Below are 13140 nucleotides of genomic sequence, written 5' to 3'. Positions count from 1 at the left end.
TGCTTTTATTATTAGGATTCTAACAGAAGGGTGAGGATGAGTTATATTCTCACTCTTTCTCTATTCTGATCTCAGTTCTATATCCATTGACTTTCATGGGAGTGGGAGGAGGGGTGCTAAAAATTATACTTGGCTGTGACCATGCAGCTGAAGCAATCCATGTAAAAAAGGGACAGGGAGTCAACTGCATGGCTGTGTTCACATATGTATACATGGAAGTAAGTACAATTGTACAGAGTCTAAAGTCTAGTTTCCTGTTCTGATTTAGATCAGAAGGCTGTTTGGATAGGAGGAACCTTTTCTGTGTGGTCAACACTTCAACGATCAGTCTTATGAAAATTGAGCAGCTCCTTGTATCTAGAGGAACCTGGAATGCATGTTTATCTAACCGGGTTGAAAAGACAACCATAAACTGCATAAACCCTACTGTACTTTTTAATGGATTATACATTTAAACTGCTTTGAAAACTGAGGCACAAATACAATAACACGCTTTAAAAATTGAATTTATGGGCAGTCCTGTTCTTATTCTAAGCTAGATAATCTAAGACAGTGGTCCCTAACTTTCTGATTTGGTGGACCGGGGGGGGGGGGAGGGAGGGAAGAGAAGGAATGATTCTGTCCAAGTGGTAGGTTCCTGTGTGAGTGCATGTAATTCCATATGTGCACAAATGGAGCTTCACGCACAAGTTTAAATGCCTGCCACTCATGCAAATGCCTGCCGCTCGTGCAAACGGAGCTGTGTGCATGAGTGCCCACCATTCACACAAATGGGGCTTCCCACCACTTGCGTGGCCCAGTTAGTGGGGCCCAGCCCAGGGGTTGGGGACTCCTGATCTAAGATAAGATTTAATTTGCTTTATGCACAACTTAAGCATCAAGTTGCCTGTTGAAGAGTTTTAGATCATTGTCTTAATTTGAAAATGGGGAGAAGAATGCATTTCCTTACTGATGAATTTACAATGTGTAAATTTACAATTTGTTTCCCTTTCTCAAGTCTGTCTTTGGCTCCATTTAATTTGGGCTGACCATCCAAGACAACTTGGGCTAAGACTGTAAACTGTTCATACTTATTCATATGCAGCTGAATGTTTTGGATGTTTTCATTTAAAATAGCCTCCTGCTTTTCAGAATTCTAAGAACACTAAGGTCCCACAATGAGCTTTGATCTAGAAAATGATTGCCTCAAGATTTGTGGTAGAATATTATCTATTTATAAGAGCAGAAATGTGATGTGATCACTGAGCATGAGAATGCTACAAGAACTGTGTAGTCAAAAGTTATTAGACAATTGTTGCTGTCTTTTGGGGTGTTGTGTCTTTAATGGTGTCATCTGGCCTCAGACTCTCTCCCATTCAAAGTCTTCAACTAAGTCATCTTGCAAAATAATATGAAATTTCCAGTGCAATGGTTACAAAAGCTTGTTTTATTTTTGTTTCAAGATTCATTTGCAAGCATAATGGCAATTCTCTTCCACTTACCCCCCTCCACCATCTCTCCAGCGGAGAGGAAACCTAGGAGGCAAATTGCAACCAAGCTTGTAATTCTGTGAGTGGCATCTTTGCCAAAGGGGCAAGCAGCTCAGAGCAGCTGCAGGGAGCACACCAGCTTTTTATACTTGCAAATCACATGAATTTACAATTAGTGTGGAAGAGTGCTTTTTTCACAATATTATACTCTGCGTGAATATAGTTTGCTTGAATAAAAGAAATGAATCACTCAAAGGTTATTCTGTTCCACAGGAATGTTTAAAAAAAACCCACCTCGCTATACTTTAGGCAATGAAATGTTTGTTTTCTGCACATATCATGGCCCAGGAAACAGAAAAGGCTGAGATGATTTTGAAGCCACTATAATGGCTCTGTTGAAATAATAATAAGCATGCCAAGCTGCTCCCAGACAAGATTCTTATAAGCTGTGTCATTGCCCTTCCTTGGCAGACCCAGATGTTCAGCCTTTTCTCCAAGTAAAAGTGATTGACCACTTGACCCTGAATCAGCAAAGTGCTGTCCCCCCTGATGATCCTTCTAGGGCCCTTATTCTGGCTTGCTTGTTGATGGTGGTGCCCGATTCAGTATAAGAGAGAAAATACTTCTTGAAATCCAAAACCAACTGGCTTCTTCATGGTTGAAGATTAGATGGAAATGTCATGATAAATATCATAATAAAAAAGTTGCCAAGGTCTTGTTGTACTGTGGTTTGATGTAAATAGTGAGAGGTGCATTGTTCCCCTCACTTGGAATACCCTGCCACTAACTTTATATTGCCCCCCAAACCATCCATGAAGAAGCAAGAAATGGATGAACTGCACAGTCCTTTTGAACCTTCCACCCTGAAGCTCTTCATGTTTGTACCATTTGTGGAATAAAATAGAACTTGCAGACATGCAGTTCTGTGTACAAACGACAGCAATTCAAAATATGCCTGAAATCTTTCTCACAATTCACAATTCCTAGGTATGTGTGTGTAAGCATCTATCTGTATGTGTACACACAAACAAACAAACAAACAAACAATCACACTGTAATAGTATCTCCTAACTACGTTAGTAATAGCTGTTGTTAACCTTAGATACCTATCTACTTCTACTCTTCGATATAGCACTAATTATGCATCCTCATGTGTGAGAAATGAATTTGTCCAAAAGAACAACAGTACTGTTTCTACATACCTGGGGAATGATTTCAGTAGACAGTTTCATACATGTATGAGATGACCAGATGTTCCTCTTTACAAAAAGCAATCCTCTTCTGGCAGGTATGCTCTGGATTTTCTGGTCCAAGTCTTCTTTAAATAACTCTTAAAAAAAGAAAGACCTCTGCGGCCTTTAATTTTTCCATCAGTAAGTCCTAAACAGCACAGCAGACTGAGCAGCAAACACAGTACTGTCCCCACCATCAGAAGATATCAAACACTGAGCCATGGAGCCAAGACTATTTGAAGGATGACCCTTTCCCCAATTACATCTACCCAACCCACCAGAGCAGGAAGACAAGTATGTTGTTGGTCCCATTTATTACGGAAAAATAGAGAAAAGGCTCTTCTCTGTGGTGGCTCTATCCCTTTGGAATCCCATTTCTCTGGAGATGAGATTGGCTTCCACCATAATACTTCTCCAGAAGACCCTGAAGACATAGTTCTGTCAATGGACCTGGGGACCCTCAGGTTGATACCAAGCCAAAAGTGGTTGGTGTGGTTGTGTGGTTGCCACTACTGCCATTGCAGGAAATAGAGTTAAACAGCAGCGATCACCTCATGAAGAAGGGAGAACAAGCATACTAGCCCTGTCCTCCATTTGTAAATTGCATATATCTGCTGTGGAGGAAAGCCAATATTCTTACACTAGAGAGCCTCCATGGAAAGAGAGTCACTTACTCTATATATCTGGGAAAAGAAAGGGAAAATACAGCTAGGTTACAGAGTGAAAAGGGCACAAACCAGAAGCAAACACAACTGAACCTTTGATTTACTGTAAAGTAAGCATGTACTCCCCTTCATGGATTACTGCCTTGTCCTGGTGAAGGGGCTTGCGTAATTCAATGAAGCTACGAGCTATGCCGTGCAGGGCCACCCAAGATGGACAGGTCATAGCAGAGAGTTCTGACAAAATGTGATCCACTGGAGAAGGAAATGGCAACCCACACCAGTATCTTTGCCATGAAAACCCTATGGAGTAGTACCAAAAGGCAAAACGATATGACAATGGAAGATGAGCCCCTCAGGTCGGAAGGCGTCCAATATGCTACTGGGGAAGAGCAGAGGGCTAGTACTAGTAGCGCCAGAAAGAATGAAGCGACTGGGCCAAAGCCGAAAGGACGCTCAGCTGTGGATGTGTCTGGTGATGAAAGGAAAGTCCGAAGTTGTAAAGATTTTTTCTCCATAGGAACCTGGAATGTAAGATCCATGAATCAAGGAAATCTGGACGTGGTCAAACAAGAGATGACAAGACTGAACATTGACATCTTAGGAATCAGCGAACTAAAATGGACAGGAATGGGTGAATTTAATTCAGATGACCATCAGGTATACTACTGCAGGCAAGAATCCCTCAGACAAAATGGAGTAGCCTTCATAGTCAATAAAAGAGTAGGAGAAGCAATACTGGGATAGAATCCCCAAAATGACAGAATGATCTCAGTTTGAATCCAAGAAAAACCATTCAATATCACAATAGGCCAAGTCTATGCCCCAACCACCGGTGCTGAAGAGGATGAAATTGACCAGATCTATGAAGCCCTACAGCACCTTATAGAACTAACACCAAAAAACGATGTCCTTATCATCATGGGGGATTGGAATGCTAAAGTAGGAAGCCAAACGATAACCGGAATAACAGGCAAGTTTGGCCTTGGAGTACAAAATGAAGCAGGGCACAGGCTGACAGAATTTTGTCAAGAGAATACAATGGTCATAGCAAACACTCTTTTCCAACAACCCACGAGATGGCTCTAAACATGGACGTCACCAAACGCTCAACACAGAAATCAGATTGACTATGTGCTCTGCAGCCAAAAATGGATAAGCTCTATATAGTCAGTAAAAACAAGACCAGGAGCTGACTGTGGCTCAGACCATGAGCTTCTCCTTGCAAAGTTTAGGCTTAAACTGAAGAAAGTAGGGAAAAGCACTAGGCCACTCAGGTATGAGCTAAATCATATCCCTGACAAATATATAGTAGAGGTGACAAATACATTTAAGGAATTAGATCTGATAGACAGAGTGCCTGAAGAACTATGGATGGAGGTTTGCAACGCTGTACAAGAGGTAGCAACTAAAACCATCCCAAAGAAAAAGAAATGCAAGAAAGCAAAATGGCTGTCTGAGGAAGCTTTGCAAATAGCTGAGGAAAGGAGGGAAGCAAAAGCCAAGGAAGAAAAAGAAAGATACACACAACTAAATGCAGAATTCCAGAGAATAGGTAGAAGAGATAAGAATGCCTTCTTAAATGAACAGTGCAAAGTGTCAGGACCCACCCCAAACCACGTCTTAGGAAGACAAAACTCTTGGAGCCAATTCTAGTCCAACGCTGTACAAGAGGTAGCAACTAAAACCATCCCAAAGAAAAAGAAATGCAAGAAAGCAAAATGGCTGTCTGAGGAAGCTTTGCAAATAGCTGAGGAAAGGAGGGAAGTGAAAGGCAAGGGAGAAAAAGAAAGATGCACCCAATTGAATGCAGATTTCCAGAGAATAGCTAGAAAAGCCTTCTTAAATGAACAGTGCAAAGAAATAGAAGAAATATAATATAATATAATATAATAGAATAGAATAGAATAGAATAGAATAGAATAGAATAGAATAGAATAGAATAGAATAGAATAGGGAGATCTCTTCAAGAAAATTGGAGAGATGAAGGGAACGTTTCATGCAAAAATGGCCATGATAAAGGACCAAAATGGCAGGGACCTAACAGAGGCAGAAGAGATTAAGAAGAGGTGGCAAAATTACACAGAATAATTATACAAGAACGAGCTTAACATCCCTGATAACCACGATGAGGTGGTCACTGACCTCGAGCCAGACATCCTAGAATGTGAAGTGAAGTGGGCCTTAGAAAAGCTGAACAACAACAAAGCTAGTGAAGGTGACAGTATTCCAGCTGAGCTATTCAAAATCTTAAAAGACGATGCAGTAAAAGTGCTATACTCAATTTGCCAGCAAATTTGGAAAACTCAACAGTGGCCACAGGATTGGAAAAGATCAGTTTACATTCCCATTCCAAAGAAAGATAGTGCCAAAGAATGTTCAAACTGTCACACCATTGCACTCATTTCACATGCTAGTAAAGTTATGCTTAAAATCCTATAAGCTAGACTCTAGCAGTATGTGGATCAAGAATTACCAGAAGTACAGGCAGGATTGCGAAGAGGCAGAGGAACTAGAGATCAAATTGCCAACATACGCTGGATCACTGAGAAATCTGGGGAGTTCCAGAAAAACATATGCTTCATTGACTATGCTAAAGCCTTTGATTTTGTGGATCACAACAAACTGTGGCAAGTTCTTAAAGAGATGGGAGTACCAGACCATCTTATTTGTCTCTGAAGAAACCTATATGTGGGTCAAGAAGCAACAGTGAGAACTGGACACGGAACCACTGATTGGTTCAAAATTGGGAAAGGAGTCCGGCAAGGCTGTATACTGTTGCCCTGCCTATTTAACTTATATGCAGAGCACATCATGAGAAACGCAGGGCTAGATGAATCAAAAGTTGGAATTAAGATTGCCGGGAGAAATATCAACAACCTAAGATATGCAGATGATACCACTCTAATGGCAGAAAGTGAAGAAGAACTAAAGAGCCTCTTGTTGCGGGTGAAGAAGGCAAGTGCAAAAGTTGGGTTGAAACTTAACATTAAGAAAACCAAGATCATGGCATCCGGCCCTTTCAATTCCTGGCAAATAGATGGGGAAGAAATGGAGGTAGTGACAGATTTTATTTTCCTGGGCTATAAGATCACTGCAGATGGGGTCTGTAGCCAAGAAATTAAAAGACGTTTGCTCCTCGGGAGGAAAGCCATGACAAATCTAGACAGCACACTAAAAAGCAGAGACATCACCCTGTCAACAAAAGTGCGTATAGTCAAGGCTATGGTCTTCCCAGTTGCAATGTATGGCAGTGAAAGCTGGACCATAAAAAAGGCTGAGCGCCAAAGAATTGAGGCCTTTGAACTATGGTGCTGGAGAAGACACCTGCGAGTCCCTTGGACTGCAAGGCGATCAAACCGGTCAGTCCTAGAGGAGATCAATCCTGACTGCTCTTTAGAAGGCCAGATCCTGAAGCTAAAACTCAAATACTTTGGCCACCTAATGAGAAGGAAAGACTCACTGGAGAAGAGCCTAATGCTGGGAAAGATTGAGGGCAATAGAAGAAGGGGACGACAGAGAATGATTATTGTTATTATTATTTATTACATTTATATACCGCCCTTTCCCTGAGGACTCAGGGCGGTTTACAGGGAATTAAAAACCACAATACAAAAGTTAAAACCAGTTTAAAAAAGATTAAACTTAACCCTGTGTAAATAAAACCCCAGTTAAAATAAATTAATCCTCAGCCTGGGCCAGAGAGCTCAAAGAGCCAGGTCTTCAGGCCCCGGCGGAATGAACGGAGGTCGGGGGCAGTCCTCAGCTCCACTGGCAGCTGGTTCCAGAGGGCAGGCGCCCCCACTGAGAAGGCCCTATCCCTGGGCGTTACCCGCCGGCAATCTCTTACCGGTGGGACCCTGAGCAGACCCTCCCTGTGGGAGCGCACTGGACGAAGGGCACTTGATGCTGGCAGCAGGTGTTCCCTCAAATACCCCGGACCCAAGCCATGTAGGGCTTTATAGGTAATGACCAGCACCTTGAATTTCACCCGGAGGGCAACCGGAAGCCAATGCAGCTCGCGGAGTAGAGGTGTTACATGGGAGTATCGGGAGACCCCCATTACAACTCGCGCGGCCGCATTCTGCACCAGTTGAAGCCTCCGAGTGGTCCTCAAGGGCAGCCCCATGTAGAGAGCGTTGCAGTAGTCCAAACGGGAGGTCACGAGCGCATGAGTAACTGTGCGTAGGGCATCTCGGTCCAGATAGGGACGCAACTGGCGCACCAGGCGAACCTGGGCAAAAGCCCCCCTGGTCACGGCTCCTATGTGGTCTTCAAAATTGAGTCGTGAGTCCAGGAGGACGCCCAAGTTGTGAGCCCTATCAACGGGGGGTAACACCTCACCCCCCATCGTTAGAGATGGAATAGTGTTCCATCTTCTTCTAAGTGACTGAGCACAGCCCCAATCCCATAAGGGGATGCATCACAGGCAATGCAGACTGGTTTGGTTTCTACGAAGTGTGTGACTGTGGCATTTCCTGCCAACAGTTTCTTTAATGCATTGAATGCATCAGTGTGCGTGGTGGACCAGTTCCAGGCTGTCTGTTTGTCTAGTAATCTATGTAAAGGCTCTGCTATTGTCGCCTTATGTGGCAGGAATGTATGGTAGAAGTTGAGCAGGCCCAGGAAAGCCTGTAACTCTGCCTTGTTTTGAGGAATTGGGGCCTCTCTGATTGCCCTTACCTTGGATGCTGAGGGGTGGATGCCTTGAGCATCTATCCTGAATCCTAGGAACTCCGTTTCTGTCACCCCAATCCTGCACTTGTCCCTTTTGAGTTTTAATCCTGCAGCCCTGAACCTTCCCAGCACAGCTTGCAGGCGGTCTGCCAGGATGTCCTCAGAATTTCCTGTGATGAGGATGTCATCAAAGTATGGACAGACCCCTGGTATGCCCTTAAGGGTTTTTTCCATGACCTCTTGGAAAATTCCAGGAGCCACACTTACTCCAAACTGCAACCGGTCTACCCGGAACGCCCCCTTGTGGGTGACCGGTAGCTGCTGATAAGCTTGAGCGAGGTCCAGCTTCGCGAATAGCGATCCGCCCTGCAGGGATGCGAGGATGCTGCTGACTGCGGGGACCGGGTATGAGTGGGCACTCAGTGCTTTATTGATGGTCCCCTTATAGTCCACGCAGATCCTCACCTCACCGTTCGACTTGAGGGGCGTTACGATGGGTGTTTCCCATTTAGCTCCCTCGACTGGAGTTAATACTCCCTGGTCTACCAGCTTGTCGAGCTCCCGTTCTATCTTATGCTTTAAGGCGAACGGGACTCTCCTAGCCTTTATCCGAATGGGCTGAACCTGCGGATTTAACTTAAAGGAGATTGGGGGACCTGTGTATCTTCCGAACTTCTCATCAAACACATCTGCAAACTCTTTGCAGACGGTTTCTAGCGAGCGGCAGCCTCGCGTCTGGTGAATCCCTGTGATTCTAATGCCCAGCGCTTTGAACCATCCCAGCCCAAGACTGGTCTGCTGCCCTTCTACGACCAGTACATCTAACATTCCCTTGAACCCCTTGTACTGCACCTCCACTGATGCCTCCCCCCGAACGTTTATCGGTGTGTTTTGGAAGTCAGTGAAGGTCAGTCTGGATGACCTCAAGGGAACACGCCGGCCGCTCCGCTTGCAAATTGTTTTAAAGGTTCCGGCAGAGATGATGGAGATGGCTGACCCAGAGTCCAATTCAATTGTGCATGGGACTCCTTGCAGCTTCACCACCAATTTTGTTTTTGGGGTGATGGTCTGCGGACCCTCAGTTGCCAAAAAGGCCGCCCTGCCCTCCGTGTGGCTGACGGTCAGTCTCCGAAGCCGCTCCCTGGTACCTGTGGCTGACTGGAACTCCACTTCCACCTCGTGCAGGTTGTCCCGTTGCTTGCTTCGGCAGACCGACGTGATGTGTCCTGTCTTTCCGCATGCCCGGCACTTGGCTGACTTGAAGCGACAGGTAGACTGGGAGTGCTGTCCGCCGCAGCTCGCACATCGGGTAGACCGGGAGCCATTCGCGCCACAGCCGGAGCACTGGGTAGACCGGGCTTGTCCGCAGCCACAGTGCTGGGTAGACTGGGACCCGCAGCCGCAGTGTTGGGTAGACCGGGGCCAGTTCGCACCGCAGCCAGGGAACTGGGTAGACCGGGGGGTGTTCGCTCTGCACCTGCATTCCTGGCACTTCTGTTCCACCGCTGATGGTCTTGCCTCCCTCGGGGTGTCTCAATTTGTGGCGGATGGTCGAGGACTTCAGTGTATTGCGTCGATTTCGGTCGCTGGCCCTTCGTCTCCGCTGCAGCCACTCACCTGGTGGATGGCTCCGCCGGTTCCACCACCTTGTGGACCCTTCGCATCCGACCCCTCCGCAATGTCCCAGGCTAGGAATTCCTCCTGGACATCCCTCAGGGTCAGCTTCGGCTTGGCGAACAGTTTCTGCCGCAATTTCCTCTCTCTCGGGCCGAAAACTATACGATCCCTCAGCCTTACCTCGATGCTTTCGAAATTGCAGAGGCGGGCTGCCTGCCTGAGTGCGGCTATATACTGCTTAGCTGACTCACCCGGATGTTGGTCCCGCTTCTCGAACCGGTACCTCCATGCGATTTTGGACATGTCCGGTTGGAAGTGTTCAGTCAGCTTGGCCAGGAGGTCTTTGTAGCCAATGGAGCCGATGTCCTCCGGTGAGCAGAGACCGACTGCCAGCTGGTATGTGTCTGTCCCGCAGCTGCACAGTAACGCCGCCGCTTTCTGGCCATCATCCTTGACTCCGTTTGCTCGGAGGTAGCACTCCAGCTGTCCCACGAACGATTCCCACTCTTCAGGGCGGCTGCTGTTAAAAAGAGGATACTGACCCAGCTGTGCCATTTTACTGCCGCGGGTTGTCCTGCTCCGATGCCGCTGCTTCTCAGATGCTGTAGCCACACGTGGTTTCTTCCTCGGCTAGTGATGTTCGTGGCAGGATCCCACCTTTGTCGCCAGTGTAAAGTCGCGTGGTCTCACACAATGACAGACGCGCAGCTTGGGTATGCAGAATTCTTTATTGCAGTCAGGAACGGAGCTGAGGAAAAGGGGTTACCTGGCGTACCTTTATACTTGCCCAGGTGAATACCAGCCAATGGATTCAAACCTGGGCTTCCCGCCAGTGCAGGTGGCCAATAGATTTAAACCCTGGCTTCCCGCCAGGACTGGCTATAGCCCAGGGCTGTCAAGCTCGTTCAAACCAGGCTTTCCCGCCAAATGCAGTTATAGCCTGGAGCTGTCCAGCCCTGCACCTCCTGCTGTGCTGACATCCTGTGTATGCTTTAGCTGCATACACTACACTAGTTAATGACAGTCTTCCTACTCCTAGCACTAGATAAGAAATTAGAATAGAATAGAGCTGGAATCCCCTTCATGGATTACTGCCTTGTCATGGTGAAGGGGCTTGCATAATTCAATGAAGTCCTACAGCACCTTATAGAACTAACACCAAAAAATGACATCCTTATCATCATGGGGAATTGGAATGCTAAAGTAGGAAGCCAAACGATAACCGGAATAACAGGCAAGTTTGGCCTTGGAGTACAAAATGAAGCAGGGCACACAGACTGACAGAATTTTGTCAAGAGAATATGATGGTCATAGCAAACACTCTTTTCCAACAACCCAAGAGATGGCTCTACACATGGACACCACCAGACGCTCAACACAGAAATCAGATTGACTATGTGCTCTGCAGCCAAAGATGGAGAAGCTCTATACAGTCAGTAAAAACAAGACCAGGAGCTGACTGTGGCTCAGACCATGAGCTTCTCCTTGCAAAGTTTAGGCTTAAACTGAAGAAAGTAGGGAAAAGCACTAGGCCACTCAGGTATGAGCTAAATCATATCCCTGACGAATATATAGTAGAGGTGACAAATACATTTAAGGAATTAGATCTGATAGACAGAGTGCCTGAAGAACTATGGATGGAGGTTTGCAACGCTGTACAAGAGGTAGCAACTAAAACCATCCCAAAGAAAAAGAAATGCAAGAAAGCAAAATGGCTGTCTGAGGAAGCTTTGCAAATAGCTGAGGAAAGGAGGGAAGCAAAAGCCAAGGAAGAAAAAGAAAGATACACACAACTAAATGCAGAATTCCAGAGAATAGGTAGAAGAGATAAGAATGCCTTCTTAAATGAACAGTGCAAAGTGTCAGGACCCACCCCAAACCACGTCTTAGGAAGACAAAACTCTTGGAGCCAATTCTAGTCCAAAAAGAAATCTTTACTATGACATGCTTGGCTGTGGGAATACAAGACAGGATCTAATATTGTTCTACAAATTGAAACCTTATAAAGAGTTCCATGTTCAACCCCCCTTTCCTAACCCCATTTGGTCAGCCCCCCATCATTTACCTCGTGTCATCCCTTTCGTGAGAAAAGGAACTTTGGATTTTATGGTTATTGTTCTTTTCCTTCAAAAGGAGACACAAGCCAGATGCCTCCTATCCTAGCCCTCCCTTTTGTTCCCCCAGTTCAAAAGGCTTCTCTGAATCTTTGAAATGCCTAAGGCAGGCTGAATCCACATTCGTTCCTTCCTCCTCGGGAGATGGCAGAATCCATGGAATAATGTTTTAAACATACATTTATGAATATGATATAAATGGATTCTGACACAAAGAAATAGAAGAAAACAATAGAATAGGGAGGACCAGAGATCTCTTCAAGAAAATTGGAGAGATGAAGGGAACGTTTCATGCAAAAATGGGCATGATGAAGGACCAAAATGGCAGGGACCTAACAGAGGCAGAAGATATTAAGAAGAGGTGGCAAAATTACACAGAAGAACTATACAAGAATGAGCTTAATGTTCCTGATAACCAAGATGAGGTGGTCACTGACCTCGAGCCAGACATCCTAGAATATGAGGTAAAGTGGGCCTTAGGAAAGCTGAGCAACAACAAAGCTAGTGGAGGTGACAATATTCCAGCTGAGCTATTCAAAATCTTAAAAGACGATGCAGTAAAAATGCACAGATAGCTGAGCATAAATTGAAAGCAAAGAGATTAAGTGACTATTTGTTTGATTGCTATGAAAAATCTGACATTTAGAACTTATTCGTTATGGTATTCTTTATTGAATTGTTTGGCCACTTACGTAATGATTAAAACCAAACCAAAAGGCATTGTCTGATATCTGAAAACTATTCCTTTTTGACTGAAAATTACTTATCCTTGATTACATTATAGTATGAGATGCACCATTACTAGTTTATCTTCTCCATGATTTTCAGCTGCTGTTTTATTTAACTATACTGCCTACACTGCCTACAGCAATTCTGGGCAATGATTCCCCCAGTGGCATGCATGAGCTGCCCTGTTGTACTATAAAAATGCATTATGGCTGAATTCACCCTGACAGTTTGGAAAGATCTAAGTTCTTTGGAAACTCAGAAATGTGTTTTTTCTTTGTTTTAGCTGACAGGATGAGCTTCTGGCCTTTTAAAATGCAAGTCATTAGCATCCACAAGGGTAATGTTAATCTGTCTGTGTTTCAATCTCAGGACATTTTCCATTTGCTTCTGCCACAACAATCTCTGCCATCTCAGTGCTTTCTGAGCCCCCTGAGAATTAAAGGAAGCTTTACGGTGCCAGCAGGAATCACAGAAGAATTCAGCTCAGACCAGTTGCTTGCTGATTCACTCATCCTAGAGACTGGCACTAAAGAATGATAATTCAGATCTACAAGAGAGAAAGACAGGTGGGGGGGAACGAGGAAAAGGTGAGTGATTAATAATGAATTATTATCTCATCATAAATGGAAGGACACGGAAG

This window comes from Vipera berus (genome assembly GCF_964194415.1).
Source record: "Vipera berus genome assembly, chromosome: 1".
In the NCBI taxonomy this organism is placed as follows: Eukaryota; Metazoa; Chordata; class Lepidosauria; order Squamata; family Viperidae; genus Vipera; species Vipera berus.
This window is presented reverse-complemented; position numbering follows the sequence as displayed.